Here is a 12,826-nt window from a genome sequence, read left to right as displayed (position 1 = left end):
GATTGTAAATCTAATGTGTTTCAAAAATTGCGAAATGTGCGTCTTTCAAGAGAAGTTGTGCACATGCTCTGCCTGCTTGGGTGGCACAGAATGCAGCGTGACAGCAGTGTACAGGTGTGTGTGTCTGTCACGACAGTGTACAGGTGTGTGTGTCTGTCACGACAGTGTACAGGTGTGTGTGTGTCTGTCACAACAGTGTACAGGTGTGTGTGTGTCTGTCACGACAGTGTACAGGTGTGTGTGTGTGTGTCTGTCACTACAGTGTACAGGTGTGTGTGTGTGTCTGTCACTACAGTGTACAGGTGTGTATGTGTGTCTGTCACTACAGTGTACAGGTGTGTGTGTGTGTGTGTCTGTCACTACAGTGTACAGGTGTGTGTGTGTGTCTGTCACTACAGTGTACAGGTGTGTGTGTCTGTCACTATGGTGTGTAGAATGCAGTGTAACAGCAGTGTAGCGTTCTGTCTGTCATTACAATGTACGGAATGCAGTGTAACAACAGTGTAGCGGTCTATGTCTGTCACTACAGTGTACAGAATGCAGTGTCACAGTAGTGTACAGGTGTGTGTCTTTCTCTATAGTGTACAGAATACAGTGTAACAGCAGTGTAGCAGTCTATGTTTGTCACTAGAGTGTACAGAATGCAGTGTGACAGTCTATGTCTGTCACTACAGTGTACAGAATGCAGTGTAACAGCGGTGTGTCACTACAGCACTTGCAGTCCTCCAAGTGGCCAGCAAGTGCGCTAATGTTAATTTCAACTCTGAGTAATCTTCTCTGGTGCAGCAGAGGCATGAACTGCAGCACCAAACATTTATTTGTTCTAATTAGTGCTCAAATTTATTTTTTAAACTTAGTCCCATCTTTTGTCCTTCCTTTCTGGTCTCCAACTCCCCCAAAAGCAATGGTTCCATTATCAGGCCCAGGACTGATCCACTCACAACCCCCTTGCTTCAAAATTAAATATTTTAGTCATTGATTTATTAGTGGGCACTTTAAGTGAGAAGAGAATGCCATATATATATATATATATATGTGTGTGTACGTAATTCCATGTCAGTAAGTGTGAGGTGGTACATTTTGTTAAAAATAAAGTAATAATTCTGCTTTGAAGGGAGGAAAGCTGGGTGATGTGGCAGAGCAGAGGGATTTATCGGTTCAGATTCATAAGACATTAAAAGCAACACTTCAAGTGATAATGCCATTTGAAAAAAACAAATGGAATACTGAATTTTATGGAAAGAGGTACAGAACATAAAAGTCAAGATGTAATAATGAATCTATATAAAACCTCAGTAAGACCACAGTTGGAATACTGTGTGCAGTTTGGGCTCCATATTATAGGAAGCATGATGAAGCAACAGACAGGGTCCAGCACAGATTCACTAGATTGCTGCCTGGTATGAGAAAATACAACAGTAAAGAAAGACTTGAAAAATTGGGTTGTTTCATTAGCAGAGAAAATACTGGGCGATTTGACAGAGGTGTTTAAAATTTTGAAGGCATGGGACAGAGTAGATAGAAACTGACTGTTTCCAGTGGTTGAGGGGTCTAGAATAAGGAGACATGGATAGAAAATTAAATATACAGAGGCTGTTCCAAATAAAGCAAACATAGCAACAGCACTAAGCATTCCCATGTTAAATGTCAATCAATAAGTTGCAGTGCTTCCTCATTCATTTTTACACTGTCCCAAGTATTGATCTTACTCCATGAAGTGCTCCTGTTACACTAAGAGGATGTTGTTTACATATCTTCACACTTTTCCCCTGGAGAACAGTGTGAAGTAGTGAAAGGACTCGCGGACTGATTAACAGTCTCTCAGGCTGCGACGTGAACGCTCCTTCCATCTTTATACCAGCCAATAGGGTGGTTGGTCCTATACAGCCGGGGGGTTTTATGGGCTCCCACAACCCATATGATAAGGAGGGACCACCCATACTCACCAGACTCAAGTATCCTGCTGGATGTCAACCCAGAATTCAGAGCTGGAGCTCCAGTCTTTGCTCGCCAGGATTGTATGGAGTGGGGTTCGAACCTGGCACCTTTTGATTCAGAGGCAGGAGTACTACAACTAAACCAAAGGCCCATGCCTACACTACAACAATAACAACAACTTGCATTTCTATAACGCCTTTAACATAGTAAAACATCCTAACATACTTCACAGAAGCAATTTTCAAACAGTATTTGACACTGAGCCACATAAGGAAATAACATGACAGGTGACCAAAAGCTTGGTCAAAGAAGTAAGTTTTAAGGGTTGTCTTAAAGGAGGAAAGGTAGAGAGGCAGAGAGATGTAGGAAGGGAATTCCAGAGCTTGGGGCCCAAGAAGCTGAAGGCACGGATGCCAGTGGTGGAGTGAAGAAAATCGGGGATACGCAAGAGGTCAGAATTGGAGGACCACAGAGATCTTGGAGGGTTGTCAGGCTGGAAGAGGTTACAGAGATAGGGAAGGGCAAAGCCATGGAGGGATATCAAAGCGTTGCCGGACCGGGAGCCAATGTGGGTCACCACAGGGGTGATGGGTGAACGGGACTTGGTGCGAGTTAGGATGTGGGCGGCAGGGTTTTGGATGAGCTCAAGTTTAAGGAGGGTGCAAGGTGGGAGGCTGGCCTCAGGGGAGCACTGGAATAGTCAACTCCAGAGGTAATAAAGTTATAGATGAGGGTTTCAGCAGCAGATGAGCGGAGGCAGGGACGGAGACGGCGATGCTATGGAGTTGGAAGTAGGTGGTCTTGGTGATGGAGAGGATATGGGGTCAGAAGTTCAGCTTGGGGTCAAATCTGAATGTTTTCAGCGTATACGTGGAAACTGAGTTGTGTTTTCGGATGATGTCACCGAGGAGCAGCATGTAGATGAGGAATAGGAGGGGGCCAAGGATAGATCTTTGGGGGACTCCAGAGGTAACAGTGCGGGAACGGGAAGAGAAGTCATTGCAAGTGATTCTCTGGCTACGACTCGATAGATAAGAAAGGAACCAGGTGAGGGCAGTCCCAGCCAGCTGGACACCAGAGGAGAGGCGTTGGAGGAAGATGGTGTGGTCAACCGTATTAAAGGCTACAGACAGGTGGAGAAGGATGAGGAGGGATAGTTTACCACAGTCACATAGGATGTCATTTGTGACTTTGATAAGGGCCCTTTCAGTGCTGTGGCAGGGGCGGAAACCTCATTGGAGGGTTTTGAAAATGGAGCTGTTCGAAAGATGGGCACAGATTTGGGAGGGGTTCAAGGACATTGGAGAAGAAAGGGAGGTTGGAGATGGGGCGGTAATTTGCAAGGACAGAGGGTCAAGAGTAGGTTTTTTGAGGAGGGGGGGATGATGTTGGCAGATTTGAAGGGGAGGGGGACACTACCTGAGGAGAGGAAATCATTAACAATATCAGCAAACATGGCGGCCAGGAAGGGAAGTTGGGTGGTCAGCAGTTTGGTGGGATGTCACAGTATTATGCCTTGAGAACTGAGACTGCTGTATAAAATTAAAACAGCTTTATTCAGTTACTATTCTGTTTTTGTTACATTGCTCTAATAAATTTCTAATCCATTTATTTTCACTTTCCTGGCATCAAACCTGGGAACTTCTCAGATTGTATGGCTTAGTGCCACACCATTCAGTGCATTTATCAACTGACCCACTGGGAAGGTGGCAGGGTGGCAGTGATGAAAGGATAGAATAGATTTTTAATTTACATATTAGTAATACTACTGCTAATATCAATAAAGGAATACAGATTCTACAAATGCCATTTTAGAGTAAAAAATTGTGAAATTTCTACTGCAAATTGGATTCAGGCTTATTTGCAAACAGCAACAACAGAGAGGATGACTTACTTGCTTTTTCTCTGTGCTGCATTCAAATATTGGTTTCCAAAGGTAAAACTATAGTGGGTCACAGTCTCTAACTGAACACCATTAAATAAAACGAGACAGAGTGGTACCAGTAAAACAGAATTCATTTTGGCTTTTGGTAAATGGTTTGCAGTACATCCTTTTTAAAACGTAACTTAAACATTAAAATGTTTCATCACTGAAAGGCTAGCTTCCCAAGTGTTTGAAGTGATTTAGTTAAATTTACAAAGTTAAGGTACACAGAGGTGTAGAATTTACACTATCAATAAGCCATTCCTGCTAGATGAATCATGAAAAGATTCTCAACTTGTTTGCATACTTTTTGCATTCATTGATGGTCAAAGTCTTTCTGAAAATAATATTTACAAGTGCCACTTCATTTTGAACCAAGTATTTTTGCTCATTTACCATATGAAGTGTTTTCTTCTTTTCATTCATGTTATTGAGCATAAGCACAAAAGAGAGTTTGACACAAGATTAAGTTATTTAGTTCATGAAACCCATTGCTTCCGCAGACCATGTACAGTTTGCACTATTATGGACTTTGCCCTGCTTACCGAATCAAAATCTCCTGAGGTAGATGAATAATCAAAGGGAAACTTACAAAATATTAACACACTGAATTCCTCCCTGAAGCTTAATGGGACCAATCACATTCCATGGTCCCAGCACCACAGGAACTATTGTGTTCCATGGTGTATTTAATCACCTATACTTATCTCAATAACCTCCAGTTCAATTCTTAACCAGATATTTGTCTACCAGTATACTTTGCACTTAATATCCTCAGCTTCCTCTGTTTTTTCTTTGTTTAAAGTTGCTGCAACTGAGCTGGTCTTGCCTTGCTCCAGATCAGCAGATGGGACAGCTGTGGCAGTGACTGTCATTTGAGATTGTTTCAGAAATGGGATCAGAGTCACAAACGAGAAACAAAATGCAATTGCAATCTGTTCAGTATGTCCACATTACAAAAATGGTGACCTGGCAAGATAGTAGGATTACTGGAACTTTTTTTGAAAAATAAGAAGTTTTATATATTTTAAGTGGCAGCTATTATTACAAGCAATGCCAAATGAAAGGAAGAAGATAGGGGGATACTTTTTATTCAAAGCACTCACTATATTCATAAAGAAAAATAGTATACTTCCCAAACATTGTTTCAGGGTTTTAAAAAAAAAATCTATTTTCATAATTGCCAGGAGGCACACACAGATGCATAGGTTCCTGGGGTCTCAACACAGCAGCAGCCCTCAGGCTGGTCTGAACTCAAGGCGCCTGTTGTTTGCAATGAAGCCACTCCATCAGTGGAGGACAAACACTTCAAGTGTTCCAACAGCTGAGAAAAATCTTTGTTTTATTTTAAATTTTGCTGAGGATGTTATTTTTCTCTATAAAAGGGGTAAATATTTTGGGGGGGGGGAACTCAGACTTCTCTTCTCCCTTGAAGAGTACCAGTTTTATTTTTAATGTGGAAGCAGAGTTTGAATTGATACGAGCCCAACAATTCTGCTGTTGTTCAAATATTATTGGGGCTACTAAATGTAAGTTGTAAACTGGTTACATGGTATAATTCTCCCGTCATTAGAAAACAGCGTGTCACCCAAATTATCACAATCTATGCCATGGGAGATTTGCTAGTAATATATAAAAGCTATGGTATTTCCCTGTATCAGCTTGAAAAATAAATCACAATACCATTGCTGAACTAATCACCTGGTACAGTACCACTGCTTTCCTAATCACGTGGTATACAAGCCTGACCGGCTGTCCATCATTCACTATCATAGCATTCTATGGACTAATAAAATAGAAATCATATTTTTTATTCTATATGCTGAACAGAGTAACACTCTCTAGAATATGATTCAAGGCAGTAACACTACTTGTTTTTAAAAATTTGTTCTCAGGATATGGGTGATGCTGGCAAGGCAGCATGTATTGCCCATTCCTAGTTGTTCTGAGAAGATGGTGGTGGGCCTTCTTGAACTGCTGCAGTCCTCGTGGTGAGGGTGCTCCCGTGATGGTGTTAGGTAGGGAATTCCAGGATATTGACCCAGTGACGATGAAGGAACAATGATATTTGTCCAAGTTAGGATGGTGTAGGACTTGGAGAGGGACTTTGAAGTGATGGTGCCACCAGGACATTGGTGTTGAGACATCATTGATAAATTGCTCTTACTTCCCGCTCGAGGTTTCTGTCATCTCAACTTCTTGAGGATAACTTTTCTGTTTTTATTTCTTCAGTCCTAATAATGTAAATTTTTGACTTAATTAATGCTGAAATTCTTCAGCATTCTAACATGATTATATGTCCCATGTTTTCCACTGGAAACAATATTGGAATATAAATAATATTGGAATTAAACATAATGCTGGACAGTTCCAAATTAAAGAAAAATGAAAGATTTGCATTTATGTAGTGCTTTTCATGACAACAACAACAACAGCAACTTGCATTTATATAGCGCCTTTAACATAGTAAAACATCCCAAGGCGCTTCATCAGGCGCGTTATTAAACAAAATTTGACACCAAGCCACATAAGGAGATATTAGGGCAGGTGACCAAAAGTTCGGTCGAAGAGGTAGGTTTTAAGGAGCGTCTTAAAGGAGGAGAGAGAGGTAGAAAGGCGGAGAGGTTTAGGGAGGGAATTCCAGCCCAAAGTGCTTCACAGCCAATGAAGTAGGTTTAAAGTGTTATCACTGTTGTAATGTAGGGAAATGCAGCAGCCAATTTGCACACAGCAAGATCCCACAAACAGCAATGAGATAAATGAATCGAATCTGTTTTAGTGTGCTGGTTAAGCGATCAATATTGGCCAGGACACTATGATCATGTGGGTTGTACAATTCGTAAGTGGTTTAATAGCCATTTAACTAGCAACTGCAAAGGTGAACAGTGCTGTGGAGGGTGGAATTCAGCAGAAACTGTGGCACAGGACTGCAGAATAAAAGTTTATTTTACTGTCAGGCTCTTTCATAATTAGTTGATGGGGTTTTGGAGAGGTGGACTGATCTTTTAGATTACCATGAAGGTCAAGTGGCACTATGCATGGCAAGATGTTGCTGGGAAGTTGAATGGCATCCCTAACCCCTTGGACATGGATGAACTGTCCAAGGAATTTAATAACCTATGGAAGCCTACAAAGGTAAGGTAACAATAATAGTTAAACACTATATAAAAGGAGAGATAGGGATTGTGACCATATATTGGAAGCTGCTTGTAATGTATATGTCGTGTTGCTATCACAGCTTGAGCCAAATATGGTGTGCAAATGCTCGACAGAGTGCTAACCAAACATAAGGGGCAAATCAATCCAGCTGCCATTGTAAAGGCTGCCATTATAACAAAATCACACACTACCTTATAAATCTCAAAAATAGTGAAAGCAGCTGCATATCAGTGTACTGTATGTGCATCTACTGTCATTTACATCCTGTGTTTGAAATGCTGTGAATGAATGGGTATACGCTATGTTTGATTTGGCACAGCAGAATATAAATGGCACACATCCTGTGAATCTAAATACCTATCTATGACTTCCCCATGCATTTGAAACAACTGCATCTGTGTACCTTTCCTGATCACCATTTTGCACAACTATATTTTTTGTTTCTTCTAGGCCAAGTTATCGTGCAACAGCAGAGCTAAACATGTAGGAGGGATGATAGATGGATCATATTGTGCTGAAGCAGACGAGTGCACATCGTTAGCCCATATCCTCCAACAATGTGAGGCGAGATGGAGGTCATGTTGGTGGCAGTCCTGTGTCAACACCAAACTCAGCACAATTGTCAATGGAAGACATCTCAGACCCTAGGATGTTGGAGTGACACTTGACAAAACTCCTGGGACTTATCCTGTTGCATCAGAATTGATCAACAGAGGGCCCTCTGCATTATAGCCACCAAGCCCAGGTATACCCCTGGGAATTACAACAACTAGATGTAGATTAGGACTGAAGTAACATTCAGACCACAAGATCATGGTAGTATCCACAATAACAGTAAAACCATCCCACTTGTAAGCTTGTTGAAACTATTTCCATTATTAGCCATAAAAATCTTTGCACATTAATACTATCTTATCACACCATCACAGTTCTGCACATGCAGAGTAGGCAGAGAAACAATAATACACAAACTAGATGCACAGTGAGAAACATATGAATGCAGAATAAATGTTGGCATGCTCAGCAGACGGATGTTCCTCATCGTCCTCCTATTGTAGTCCATCCAGATCATTGGGCAACTGCAGGCTATTGCCATGTCACAATAGAAAGAAATGTTGAGTGATGCGCCACAGGCATTGTGCTGAGATCCTGTTTGTTCCTGGTATACCTAAATTGTTAATTTTATCCATGTGATTTATATCAATTAGTGTTAATTGTATTCAAGTGGGGCGTATTAATTGGGAATGCTCATGTATCCATTTATAAGAGAGCTGATCTAGGGTGTAGTGGGTGTAATGTGGAACTCTGTGAATAAAGGCTTGGAAGCAACTGAAGATTAGGTGCTAGTATTCTATTCTTCACCACCTGGCTATCCAATTTAGAACATAAATGGCCTAGAATTTACAAGATAGCTCAACAGCATTTGAGCATTTGGACCTGTACTGATCAGTAGAAGTTCAACTTAGCAACTACAAGGTACTGCATATTGGAAGTAAAAATAAGAGGCATATCTACTCCACGGATGGACTGGATATTGCCAAGGGGGAAGTTGAGAGAGACCTAGGAGTGTTAGTTGACTGGTCACTCACCATGCCTAAACAATGTGAAGGGCAGCAGTAAAGCAAGTATGATGCTGTGTTATATTCTAAATTAGTTGAGTTTAAATCCCCAGAAGTCAAGCTGAAACAATATATTGCCCTGGTCAGATTGCAGCTGAAGTACTGCATACAGTTCTGGTCACGATAACATAAGATAGCCATCCAGGTTCTAGGGCAGTGAAGAAGATAACAATGAGTCTGATCCCCAGTGCAGGAGAGAGGTCTCTGAGAAGCAATTTGATTATCTAGGGTCTTTCACCATCACTGAGCCATTTCAGTAGCAATCTTATAGAGAAATGTGATTCTCAGTAGGATATAAAAAGTAAACCAAAATATCACTTTCAGCTATGTCAGAGCAACAACACAAGAAATCCAGATGTTGTAATTGGCAAGTTAGGACAGATTTCAGGAAGTATTTTTTTTTAAAAAGAGGGTGATCAAAGGCTGAAACAGGTTGCCATGGTGGTTGAGACCAGGACACTGGACTCATTTAAGAAACCACTAGGTGCTGTAATGGGCAGATGTTAAAATTGGTATTCTGGAAAGCTGAAATCAAATGGTTGAAGGGCCTTCTTCATATCTTGCAATGCTAGACTTAGCTTAGTGATAGGACTCTTGCTTATGAGTCAGAGGGTCATGGGTTCAAGCCCCACACCAGAGACTTGACCAGATAATCTAGGCTGACACTTCAGTGCAATTCTGAGGGAATGCTGGACTATTGGAGATGCTACCTTTGGATGAAATGTTAAACTGAGACCTCATCTGCTCTCTCAGATGGAAAAGATCCCATGCCACTTTTCAAAGAAGAGCAGGGGAGTTCTCCCGATGCCTTGACCAACATCTATCCCTCAATCAACACCACCAAAAACAGCTCATCTGATCATTTATTTCATTGCTGTTTGTGGGACCTTGCTGTGCACATATTGGCTGCTGCAATTCCCTAGTACAACAGTGACTATAAAAGTACTTCATTCGCTGTGAAGTGCTCTGGGACACTTTGTGGTCAAGAAGGGTGCTATATAAATGCAAGTTCTTTCTTTCTAATCTTATCAATGGTGATATTATAGTGATTGCAACAGACCATAATTATTTTGTTAACGTTCTCAGGAGCATTCATCAATGAATCACTAAACAACAACAAATGCTTTTATATAGCACCATTAACATAGGAAAAACATCCCAAGGAACTTCACGGAGGCATAATCAAAAATAGACGCCGAGCCAATGAAGAAGGTATTAGGAGGGGTGACTAAAAACTTGGACAAAGAGGTGGTTTTTAAGGAGAGTCTTAAGCAGGCAGAGTGGGGGAGGTGGAGGGGTTTAGGGAAGGAATTCCAGAGTATGGGCCTAGGTGGCTGAAGGTACGGCCACTAATGGATGGCAAAGGGAGGGGAGGATGCAGAAAAGGCCACAGTCAGAGGAGTGGAAAATTTGGTGGGGGTTACAAAAAGATGCGGCAAGTCCATGAAGGGATAGAAACATAAAGATGAGAACTTTAATTTCAGGCGATGACTGGCCAGGAGCTAACGTAAGTCAGCAAGGACATGGGTGAGCAGGACTTGAGTCTGATGGAATACAGCAGCTAAGTTTTGTATTAGCTCAAGTTTATGGAGGGTGGAGGATAAAATGCCAGGCTTGACAGCATAAAAATTAGGTCTGGCGGTGACAAAGGTATGGATGAGGCTTTCAGTGGCAAATGGGGCAAGGCAGGGGCAAAGGCAGGAGATTTTACAGAGGTGGAAAAAAGTTGTCTTTTTGATAGAAAGGATATGGGATCAGAATCTGAGCTTGGGGCTGCTTAGGATGCTTAAGTTGCGAACAGTCTGGTTCAGCCTGAGATGAGTGGCTGGGGAGGGGGATAAAGTAGTCCAAGTAGTGGTGCTGAAGCACCACTTCAGTACTTGATCAGCACTCTGGGCCAGCTATGGGTGCCTTTGTAATAGACTTATGCCCTGGTATGCCAGTTATGCAGAAATATCATGAACCACTGGAGCAAGACATAGCCATTAACATCTAGCCATCAAGCCTTCCTTCCACCCCTCAAAAAAGCTCAGTAATGTTGGGTTTTTGGAGAATGTATGAATTATGGGAACTCCTTGAGAAGCAGGCATTAACATACGCAGTCTAAAGTATTTGCTTTCATACCACATGTATATTAAAATAGGACTCTATTGGGACCGGAAACAAGTGGCATATAAACAGAGCTGTTGCTACCTTGGCACCAGAGAGGCTAGTGCTGATTGAAGACTCTGCCTAAAGCTCATCCTTCAGGAGATGGCTGGGATCAGCAGCCATCTTCCTGGAGAGCCTTAGATTTTTCATTATGGACAGGTGGCTACTTCTTGAGCTGGAAGTAGTTTGCATAAGTGCCCGTGAGTCTTCTATGAAGCCTTCACTCTTGCTGCTCCTTCAGCAATAGAAGATAGCAAATATTGCTGCTATACTGCTAACCAACATATTTACATATCTCGAAGATGCCAATAACTCAGGTCTGGAGTAATGAGGTGGCAATGGAGATAATTAATTGCAATGAAAAGGAAACATTGCTAATTGGTGCTAAGAGTCATTGCCAAGCCCTTAAATGGCATTATTTTATTGCCCATTGTTTAACAATGAGAATATTAGTGCTAACAAGTTTCTTTTCGATGGTAGCCATGATGTGGAGATGCCGGTGATGGACTGGGGTTGACAATTGTAAACAATTTTGCAACACCAAGTTATAGTCCAGCAATTTTATTTTAAATTCACAAGCTTTCGGAGGCTTCCTCCTTCCTCAGGTGAACGTTGTTGGAAAAACTTTATAAAGTAATTTTCCAATAACGTTCACCTGAGGAAGGAGGAAGCCTCCGAAAGCTTGTGAATTTAAAATAAAATTGCTGGACTATAACTTGGTGTTGTAAAATTGTTTACAAGTTTCTTTTCCACAGCTTAACCTGCTGGTGCTTATTTTTTGATTTTCTGTTCCTTTTAGTGCTAACCTCCATTGGTGCTAGCAGTGGAAACTGCAACAAACTCGTGACTCTGTGTTTTCCTATATTTTACTCAGAATACACCCTCCCCCTTATCTGAAAACAATTTACATTTTTTTTAATCCTTAAAAAAGTCAGTTCATCTGTCTTTTGGTGTCCCTCCAACCACAAGTGGTAATTATGAAGTTTCATTGCTATTTATAAAAGCAGTTTAATAAATACCAATTATAGACAAATTAAGGTTAAACTATGTAACATTCCAGTCACTTAAGCCTACACCTTCGAGAGTAATTTGTTGAGTTATTGCAGAAAGACAGCACCACCCTAAACACAATCCACATCCAACCAGTCAGGACTTGAAAAATGAACCACGGCTAAATACTTCTGCGCATGTGCACAAGGAACGCCTCTTGCACTTGTTCAACACTCGAAAGTTCATGAAAAAGTGACGCTATTGTACTTCAAAAACCGATTACTGACAATACAATATTAATATTTTTGTTCCCAACAAAGAAAATCATTTCTGAAAATATATTTTTTTTGCTTTGGCAAAACATCGTACTTTAAGGCAAATATATCTTCATATTAAAAAAGATTTCTGGTAATATTGTGACTTCAGCCACGTTCTAGTACATTTTTTTAAAAATCCGCAATAGGTTTGGTGAGGGCCCTTAAAGTTTGCAGCACGTCTTTCTCCAGAACAACCGCCGAGAAGAGGTAAGACTTGCCTGCAATAAGTACCTTGTAGTTCTCGATTGAGTATCCACAGTACACCGAGATCCGATTGCAGCCACACAGAGGAAGGAGAGGTAACTTAGGTGCTATTGTTTTCTTCCACCGACCAGTTTCCCTGTCAAAAGTGGCCAGTTTCACTGTGAGCTGCAACCTGCACACTGAAGTTCAACACAATTGCTCAAGGGTGGAGCTGTCACTGTTAACCGCAGCACTTGTCAAATTGTGTCTAGAGTTGAAGTGGCACTTTGGGGGGAAAAAAATTACAATTCACATGCGAACTTGCAGGAGAAATTGGCAACAATGAAAAACATCAACCCAACCCACATAAGGTCAACACATGCCTACCAAAATGCACGATCTAAAATACTGGAGCAGTTAATATAAAAGCTTTCTTTTTAATTGAAATTACTTTATAAAGTATCAAACCAGAATAAAAAATTGTCATTATGAAGGAATTTTTCGGTTATTATGGTATGTGAACCTACTTAGTATGTTATACCACT

General features: G+C 41.1%; 1 protein-coding gene across 5 annotated transcripts in view; it reads right to left on the bottom strand.

Annotated features, from left to right (window-relative positions):
• The window catches only part of bcas1 (brain enriched myelin associated protein 1), a 105,963-nt gene extending 93,405 nt beyond the window's left edge, over positions 1-12,558 (bottom strand). For 2 of the 5 annotated variants that reach the window (XM_068000824.1, XM_068000826.1), the window contains exon 1: positions 12,330-12,557. The gene's annotated coding sequence lies outside the window, so the exon portion shown is untranslated. Of the gene's footprint in view, positions 1-12,316 lie in introns of all 5 variants that reach the window. The other 3 variants (XM_068000823.1, XM_068000822.1, XM_068000825.1) reach the window with 3 other exon arrangements.
• Between the last annotated feature and the right edge of the window lie 268 nt (positions 12,559-12,826).

Source organism: Heptranchias perlo, chromosome 19 (assembly GCF_035084215.1).
Source record: "Heptranchias perlo isolate sHepPer1 chromosome 19, sHepPer1.hap1, whole genome shotgun sequence".
NCBI lineage: Eukaryota > Metazoa > Chordata > Chondrichthyes > Hexanchiformes > Hexanchidae > Heptranchias > Heptranchias perlo.
Note: the sequence above shows the minus strand (reverse complement) of the source record. Positions and strands in the feature narration are given on the sequence as shown.